Source organism: Lycium barbarum, chromosome 9, assembly GCF_019175385.1.
Source record: "Lycium barbarum isolate Lr01 chromosome 9, ASM1917538v2, whole genome shotgun sequence".
Classification (NCBI taxonomy): domain Eukaryota; kingdom Viridiplantae; phylum Streptophyta; class Magnoliopsida; order Solanales; family Solanaceae; genus Lycium; species Lycium barbarum.
The window spans coordinates 119,328,450-119,338,405 of NC_083345.1; the positions used below are offsets into that span (position 1 = coordinate 119,328,450).

Genomic DNA, 9,956 nt, shown 5'->3' on the forward strand with positions numbered 1-9,956 from the left:
TCTTCAGTAAGAAAGAACCCATTGAAGAGTACAACCCATTTGCATATCGAATCGAGTTTTTTTCCTTTTCTGAATCGAGTACAGCCCTTTCCTTTTTATGGTTTGATTTGCTTTGAGTTTTTTAATTGTTTTTCCGTGATGTAAGGAGAGTAAAAATGAGGGAATCGAAGTTGTTTGGGGCTGGAGGTGGGGGTGGCGTGAGGCGTGAGGGTGGAGGAGAAGAGGTGAGCTGAGGCGGGCTACTAATTAAATGGAGAAAAAGAAGGGTTCAATTGCACTTTAAAAATTTAAAAATTTCATGATTCTTGAACCCAAATAGGTTGTTTTCTTGAAAATATATGTATGATTGATGATGAAATTGAATGTGGACGTGTTAATGGAGGAAGAAAATTTGTTTTAATTGAGGAAGATAAAGGAAAGAAAAAGAAAAACAAATTGATGATTCTTGAACCCAAATAGGTTGATTTCTTGAAAATATATGTATGTTTGATGATGAAATGGAATGTGGGTGTGTTAATGGAGGAAGAAAATGGGTTTTAATTAAGGAAGATAAAAGGGGGGGGGGGGGGGGGGGGGAGGGGGGTGGCCTCTGAAATGAAGAAGAAAAAGAAGAAGAAGGGTTTAGTGATGAAGAAGATAAAATTAATGGAGGGTTTAATGATTAATTAGAGGTTAATTAGTGTAAATATAATTAACATAAGAAATATCAAATGAAAAAAAGAAAGCAAAATAATATAAAATTAAAATTTAGAAAGTTCCAGCGTGGCACTGACGTGGCGCCGATGTGGCGGAGAGTGTGCAACACTCTCCCTTGTGCAACTGGTCATCTAATTTTTTTGTGTCACGTTAGCCGAAAAAGGGTACAAAAATACAAAAAAAAAAAGACCATGGGGGTAATAGGTCACCTCCAAAGGTTGGGTGCATTATAATTAATTCGAGTATACATTGAGGGGGCATTTGGCTATTTTCTTATTATTTAAAATTACCAAAATTTTGCAAATACTTTATTTCCCTTTTAAATCCATGAGGTTTGAGTAATTAAAGTAATTAACTATTTAACCCTTTAAACTTCTGATTTTTACATAATTTGCATGATTTGCCAAAAAAATAGGCATAATTGCCCATAAATGTTTTAATTAGGCTAATTAATTAATTAAGTGATAATTATTTCAAAACTGATCCTTTTGTATAAATATATTTTTTCAGGGCCACAATTAAATTAATCAGTAAAGAAATTAAATTTATTTTTGCAAAATCAGCCAGTTAATGTTTTATTTGAAATAACTAGTTTAATTTAATTTCAAAATTTGCTAATTAATCCAAACAAGGCCATAATCGAAATAATTATGCTAGGTTAGAATTAATTAAGGCCATTTTAGGCCCATTAACAATTTGGCCGACTATTAAATTATTTAAATAGAATAATTATGGCCTAAATTTTCCTATAATTAAAACTTCATCAATTTTAAGATTTTCTAATTATTTGTACTAAATATATATATGTATACACCAAGTATATATATATATATATACAAGGCTGAGACCCGGCCTAAATCAGGCTAAGACCCGGCCCAAATCTTTTTAAAAAAGGGGTTTAAGGGGGTATCCCCCCCCCCCCCCCCAATTCTCATTTTTTCATTTTCAGAAAAAAGAGCCCCCTCTCTCTCTCTCTCTCTCTCTTCCTCTTTTTTGATAAACCCTAATCGCCACCTCTTCTTCTCTCTCTCTGTCCATGCTAAAAATGGCAAATCTGCAGAACATAGCAATTGCATGCAGCTTTATTGTGTCCATTTTGATGAAAGCATTTAATGTTGTACTCAAATCCGTGATTTTGAATCATGAATATGGTAATGAATCGATTTTCTTGTTTTATTTTACTGTATTATGCTAAGATTTACACATATTGTTTTTGTATTTTGCTTAAATTTCATTTGTTGTGTTTGAAAGGGTTGGATCGAAGTAAGAAAGGTTCAGCTCTGACTGTATATGTGCTTGAGAGGCCATATGAGGCGTAGATCTGGTCTTGAAGTCCATTTTTTCTGAAAATGCATTTGTCCCACATCGTTTACTTAGAGTTTTAAGCGATTTTTTGGGGTTCTATTTATAGATACCCACCCCCCTTTAAAACAGAGAAGTCTGAAAGTTGAAAATTTTGAAAAGGGTAAAGAGAGGCTTTTTTCTAAAAGAAAATTTGAGTCTCAAAGTCAAAAATTTTAAGAGTCTTTTCAGCTTTCAAGGAGAAGTTAAAAGAAAGGCCAAAACTTTGAATTTTCGATCCTTTTTTAGTAAAATTTTAAGACTTCCCTAAGTGTGAGGTCTTTATGAGTTGAAATTTTTTATTTCTTTCTTTTTGTTCGAGTGTGTGTGGCTGGGTTGGAGTTTTGGAAGCACTTAAGGCTTTCAAATTCGTTTTTGATCAGGGCTACACCATAAAAAGGTAATGCTTTATCCTGTTTATTTATTTTGGTATTGTTTAGTATTAGTCTACATGTTAATAATTCATTAATGTTGTTTAGTTGCTGATTTGCCTATAATTTAGTTGAGCTTATGTATTGAATAGGCATTAATTAAGATATAGATGTAGAGGTTGCCCCTCTTTATTTTTAAAAGTCCTGCCTGACATTAACAATTGTTCTTTTTGAAAAAAAGGTTTAATGTGTATGCCTAATAATGAAAGGATTGTTTAAATATGCTGAGATAAGCTCCATGTATTCTTTTAGATGTTGAAGGTTGCTATCTTTGTTGTTCTATGCTTAAATCTGATGAGAATGTGGTCACCTAAGTCATGGCACTAGTTTTGATGAAATTTAAGCTAACATTAATCCTGATTGAATGTAGTAGAACACCAAAAGGTGGTGATATCTATTAGAAGTATTTGAAACAATTGTCTTTGTCTTATAAGATATGACTTTGGCTTTCTTTTCTCTTGTCTGAATCTGTTCTTATGTGTGGGCCTGCATACTTGTGATGTTAACTAAGTGACATAAGTTATGACTGGAATAAAACCTGGGAAAGGATCATCCTTAGTTTAAAATACAACTTAGGGGAACCAAGCATGTCTATAAGAAATTTGTGAAAATTGGCTAAGGCATGTGGAGTTGTCTTTTGCTTACACTTGTGTGGGTTTGAGGTCTCCCCAGGTCTGTTTAAATGTGCTTAAGTTAGTCAAGTAACTTTGAATAGTGGTATATTGTGCATTAAAGGGTAAAGGAAAGTGACATCCTAGAGTAGGATAAAGGAGTCTAAAATGAAATTTGAGGTTTAAGATCACTAATAAGATAATGGGGTGTCAAAAGGTCCATAGGGAGTTCATAAAAGTTTATAAAATTGTTGAGCTTGTTTTGAAATAAAAAGGGAACACCATATTTCATTAGCAAGACTAAGTGTCCTGTTTGATTTCATTTGAATAGAATTTAAACTCTGCATTCAAAAGGGAACACCATATGTCTAACTTTCTTTCTGATTCATGTCTGATTTTCCCAAAAAAGAAGTTTAAGATAGGTTTCAAAGGTAATTTGAAGTCTTGATGTACATGTAGCTATCTAAAAATGATTGACCAATTGGAGATGGAACTGTTTTGAACCTGAAACTTGATATTCAACTTGATTTTTCTTGTAACTCTTAAGTGATTAACTGTTCTAGTTTTCTTAAGTGTCAATGGCTAAAAATATTCAGTATGGCCTCACATAGTGTGGTTTTCTTTTTTAAACTGAAGTTGATTGGAAACTGTTTTGTTTATGTGAATAATTAGGGGTCTAGGTGAGACTCATTTTAAAAGAGTGGACAGTGGCAAACCATTTTTGTCCATGAGTTTTGGTGGCTGGTATTTGATAGGAGAATAAGGCAAAGGGGTGGGGTTGCTTTGGGAGAGTAAAAGGTGAGCCTAGGTGTGAACTGGAGGTAATGACCAGTAGAGCCTAGGATCCTTTTTACTAAAGGTAAGGTGTAGGAAAAGGATGGGGAGGTGATGACCTCACCCTATCTGTCCCTTCCTTCAAGACCCTAAGGCTTCCCCAACTCCCTAGACTTTGTTTCTCATAACTATGGAGTTCGGTGAGAGTTGATAATTGGCCAAGGATTGTTTGCCATGCCTTGGGGGGAAATTTTTTGTGATTTCTTGTCGCCTAAAAGTTAAGTTAGAATAGAAGGACAACTATCTGCTACACCTTCGTCATGCCTTAGGAATTTTGAATTTATGTTGTCTAAAATTAAGTTTGAAACAAAGAGTAGGTGTCTTTCATGTCCTTGTCATGATTAAAGAGGTTGAATTGCTATTAACTAAGTCCTAAAGAGATGAATTGCTCTTTTGGTGTTTACATCCATGTTTCTCTTCTTTTCTTGAGGTTTGACCTGTCTGATTGCTTGCTTGCCTTTCTGAGGAATGAGTTTTAAGGTTGGTGTGGTAATTATGTATGGACTTGATCATGTAAATACATTTAACTTAGTTTGAACTTAGAGATGAACACTTGATTAATCTTAGGTTGGTAAAACCTTTCATTTCTGGAACTAAATAGTGTCACCTAGACTTTAATAAATACTATAGTATAACCTAGACTAAAAGAAATAAAAATTGTGATCTGTCTAGTAGTAATTGGTCCTACATCATTAGTGTTTTAAAATCCTTAAAGATAGAATTAGGATAATGAAATGATTAATGTATTGTGCCTATGCTAAAATGAATGGTGTGAAATGGGAGTTGGTTTGATGTTGATTATGGTGGTGTGATAGGTATTCCTAAAGGCATCATGGGCCACTTGGTTTAGACTGGTCTTTTAAAAGACACCTTAAGAGGGGCAGAGAAGAGCCAAGCTTAGCTTGACTCATAGTATCTACCCCTAAAATGAGGGGTGTCATGACTAGTCTATATGCCATGGGGAACATTCTTGTCTTAAAGGGATAGGAATTCCTTAAATCCTATCATCTTACAAAAAGAAAATACGGCCTGAAGGTAGAAAGGGTTAGAAAGCCTAGTATGATCAAAGGTCTAGGATGCACTTAAGAGGTTAAGAGTAATGAATGTGATTATCTCCAGGAATTGGTCTTTAGTTTGTTTCTAAAAGCAATAAACTGGTTTAGGATTATTGGCAATAAAATATCCATATTAGGAGTTTAAAGAAGTTTGAATATGTGAAGGTTAGTGTTTGAACTTTATGCCATCTTTTCTTTTGGAATTTATTGATACACATTTAGTTGACTCTGTCCCTGTCTATCTTAACTGGTAACTGGTATAAAGCTTTGAGGGGTAATGCATTCCCACCACTATTGTGCTAAAAATAAAGATTCTTTCTGTGGTCTTCTTCCTGGGAATGTAAAACTAGTCAGTCCTAGTCTCACTTAATGTTGTTTGGTCTAGACTTCTTGATGTTACAACTCTACCTTTTGGGTGATTATAAGTTGTGGAATTTATTCCCTTGGCTTGTACTCTCTATTGTGTTTCTGTGGCTATCTTAAACAAGTTTCAACCTCCTACTATAAGAACTGTTGACATATGAATTGATAAATCATTTACTTTTGATGTGCATAAAAATCAGAGTTGGACTTTGACTAATTTTGCCTATGTACAGTAATTGGACATGTAAATAACTGAACATGTAAGAGTAAGGTTAAACATAGACTCTACATAGATTTGTAAAAGAAGGTGGGTATACACATAGTATACACTTGGTATACACATACCATGTGTATAGCAAGGATAAACTATGTGTATATCTATAAGGAAATAGGTTAGCTATGGGCAGTATATATAAATAAATACAAGAATAGGAGTTGGTCATGATACCTATTTGATCAAGTATCTTGAAATTGATATACATGTTCTATTTCCCCCCCCCCCACCCCCCACCCCCCCACCCCACCCATGGTATCACAGTGTTTGCCCCTATTCTTCGTCATAAGCCTGAATTCATTTTAAAGTTATTTTACATTCAAAATATTTCCCTAAGCTGATACTTGTGCATAGCTTTGAGACTATGATTATATACTGTGGCAACACTGCTGTGTTTGAGGGTTTGAGGAGGTTTTGGGAGATAGGTTTAGCCATCCCCGATATCCAGCCATGTCGGGGGTTCATGAAACCCTTGGAACTTGTGCGGTGCCAGGAGCAAGGGTGGTGACAACCTTTCCCATTGATATATCGTGGTTTGAGTTTTTCCAGTGAAGCAATGGTATATAACTAAGTCCTTGGTTGTGCACTAGTGATCAAGTGAGGACATATGAGTATATGTATGTATATATTATGTATGGTCATGATAAAATTAGGTCCATCAAACATAGATTTAAAAATGGGAATGTATATGTATGCGTGTATATAGATGAATGTATAATCTTGATAGTATTAGATCCACCAAACCTATACTAATTTAATTCTTTTTTCCTTTCCTCCTACTGCACGGCCACTTGGGCCAGAGTCAAAGGCCCAAGAGGAATATTCTTTCAAACTATTAAGTCTAAAAATGGAAGCTAATATTATGAAGGCCCAGCCATGGGTGAAAATGGCACGAAGGCCCAACCATGGGTAAATATGACCTTTAAGGGGTTTGGTACACCCCTAACTCATTTCCTTTTCCCCCTTTAAATTTCAGCATGTCAATTTGTTTTTCTTATTTGAAATGTTGTATTTGTATAAACTCACATTATTATTGGAATCTTTACATTTTGAATTAGGCATCTTAGGTGAACGGTGCATATCCCATTTAGTTAGACCTTAGGCCCCAACACAATTTTTAAACCCGGATTAGCGTAAACATTTTTTTTTTTAAAAAAAAGGAAACAAAAATGGCTAGTCCCATTTTTTACAAAAGATAACGTGTTGCTATCATTTTTCCTTAAACCGGACGTGTCTTTACAAAACTTTGAAAAGAAATGCCTTTTTCAACTAAGTTTCAGTCCTCTTTCAAAAACAAATCCTATTTTTTCCAGGCGAAAAGAATTAGGTTTTTAAAACTGTGTGAATAGTATGCTTTTACAAAACAAGCTCTATTTCTTCAAACTAAAAATCAGACGAAGGCATGGATTTTTTTAGAATTGCGTAAATAACATGCTTTATAAAAAATAAGCTCTGCCCCTTTTTAAACCAAAATCAGACGAATCAAAAATGATTTTAGACATATATATATATGTGTGTAAATCGCTTGTACTAAGCTATACATATTATTTTTTGGAAACAAATTAAGGCAAGTTATAGAATTTGAGGGCCAAGGCCCGACCCAAAAAGTCGTGTTTCAGGCCTCATCTAACCAATTTTTTCGGATAAAGTAAAACACAAAATATGTTTTTGGCTTAGCCTAAGGAAAAAATGGCCTTTGGGCCAAAAAAATAAACAAACTCTAATCATTTTCAAAAGAAGGCGAGATTTTGGGTCTAAGCCCAAGACAAAAAATTGTTCTTGCATTATATGAGCAAATCAAAGGATTGAAGGCAAAATTCTAGGAATCAAGATAATTAATTTGATTATATACACCAACTCTTGCAAAATCTGTGCAAACTATTTTTTTTAAGAAAAATGAGCAAAGTCCTAAGTAAAGGTGTTCTAAAAACGTACTAAACGGACTAATCCGGACCATGTATGAGTCTAAGCATGAACGAATTTCATTTACTCCGAACTTTAAAACAACTTTTACCTTTACAAAACAATATTATCCTTATATGTAAAAGGAACTAATTTTATCCGGATATTATAAATTCGAACCTAAATACCTATATTTAAGGGGAATATACTCAATTCTTTTAAAAAAATGATATACAACATGACAAACTTTTTGCAGGAAATAAACACCAAATAAACAGTTCATGCAAATACTCACACATTGGAATTCGAAGGTCAACCGTATATTACGGATCCTTAATACTAGTGTCACGACCCGACTGGGGGCTGCGATGGGTACCCGGGGCTAACCACCGAGCACCGCTCGTTCTATTACTCGTCATACTCATTTACGCTCTTTTATCAAATTATATTCAAATCATAGGAAATTCATCTTTCATTTGAAACATACACACTTTCGTATACATTGGCCTTTCGGCTATCAAAACAATATATATATATATATATCCATAATAGCAACTTCGTGAGACCATATAACCCACACTGCGTATCTACGAGCCTCTACTAGAGTACTAGACATATGGACAGGACAAGACCCCGTCGTGCCCATAATACATATACATATATATATATATACACAAAAGTATAAACCCGATTAGCACCTCCGGGATAAAGGAGTGCTACTGAAAATCTGCTGATAGCTCCTATAGGTCTGCGCCGTCTCCCTGTCTACCTGTGGGCATGAACACAGCGTCCAAAGAAAACGGACGTCAGTACGAATATTGTACTGAGTATGTAAGGCATAAATGAAATAAACATGATAGAGAATCATAAGTCATGAGGTGAAGGCAAAACCTGCGTGACCTTTAAGGATGAATGCATTTCATACATATATCACATATACATAAAATGTTATCCGTACTCGGCCACGTAGGGCTCGACAATATCCGTATTCGGCCACGTAGTGGCTCGACAGTATCACATACACAATATCCGTATTCGGCCACGTAGTGGCTCGACAAGTTCACATACATATCTTCCATATTCGGCCACGTAGTGGCTCGACCCTATTACATACATCATAACATGGATCGGTATATCTCATCATCATCATTGTCATCACATACATCTCATAAGCGTATCGTAACCTTTCATTAATGCACATATTTAAATTTAAAGACAATCTATGAAAATCACATCATATTTGTAGCACGAATTTCGTATAAGTATCGTATGATAGTATTTATAATCTTTTCGGCTTAAGTTCATCATTACCATTATCGTTTCTATAGCATATCTCTCACCTTTATCTCATATGAAATCTTTTATGAACATAGACTCGTAATTTTTTGGAACATTGGTCATAGGACGTGCATTAAGGCTTATGGACAATCTATAACAATGTCGGGGTGACATGAGGTCGAGAAGCCCCGAGTCCATTATGGAGCATTCATAAGCATTATGCCTCACCTTGAAGGAATTAGCATATAAGGTGAGTGTAGTCAATGAACAATATCAATAGATCGTAATATGGATCATTAACCTTGTAGAATCATGATATTATAGGCCTTAGTATCTTTAGGCTTAGACTCATCATCATCATTATCGCATTCGTAACATGCCTCTTATCTATCCCATATGGCTATTCATGAACATAGGCCCTTAGTTTTCCGGAAAGTAGGGAAGTCATGGATAGGTAAGGAAAATACTATCATCGGAATCATTTAAGGATCATTAGCTTCGTAGGAGTCTCATATCATAAGCTTTATGACCTCTAGACTTAGGTTCATCATCGGTAGTGTCATGTTCGTAACGTATCTCTTTTCTTTTTCTCGTATGAAGTTCTTTATACTCGTAGATTCATAGTTCGCAATATGTAGGAAAATCATGGAGAGATAGGAGGATTCATGCCTTAGAAAGAAAGGGCTAGCCTTACATACCTTTGTCATTTACTAATATGTCACTTGCTTGTTCTCCTTTAATGCCCACGTTTCTACCTTCAAGAGAAGTCACATTAATATTAGTTAATCGGCTATAAGAACGTGTTACTATTTCTAGGGAAAATTGGGCAGCATTTCCTTTGTTTCTACTACTTTTCCCATATTCTATATCAACTCCCAAGCGCTCACAACAACATTCACAATATTGAAATCAATAAACGTCATTCATATGCATTGACCACAATCCCATTTCTCTCCAATTTCTCCACATTTATACTTATAACTCATTATCGCGTTTTTGCGTATATAATACTTATTTCATAGTTTAAATGTCATTTACAACATATTCATAATCTCAACACATTAACATTCATGATTCAATTCAACTACCATCCAACCATGGCACTATTCTCTTATTTATGACCCATTTGCTATGCTTTTCTACCATTCGGGTATCTTAGCCTTCCAATACC

The 9,956-nt window shown here is 34.8% G+C and overlaps 1 long non-coding RNA gene across 1 annotated transcript; it reads left to right on the forward strand.

Moving 5' to 3' along the window:
• The first annotated feature begins 1,632 nt into the window (after positions 1-1,632).
• Positions 1,633-7,661, forward strand: LOC132609649 (uncharacterized). Its single transcript, XR_009570910.1, has 2 exons — positions 1,633-2,437; positions 6,406-7,661. It is a non-coding gene; the product is annotated as an uncharacterized LOC132609649 (long non-coding RNA).
• The last annotated feature ends 2,295 nt before the right edge of the window (positions 7,662-9,956 follow it).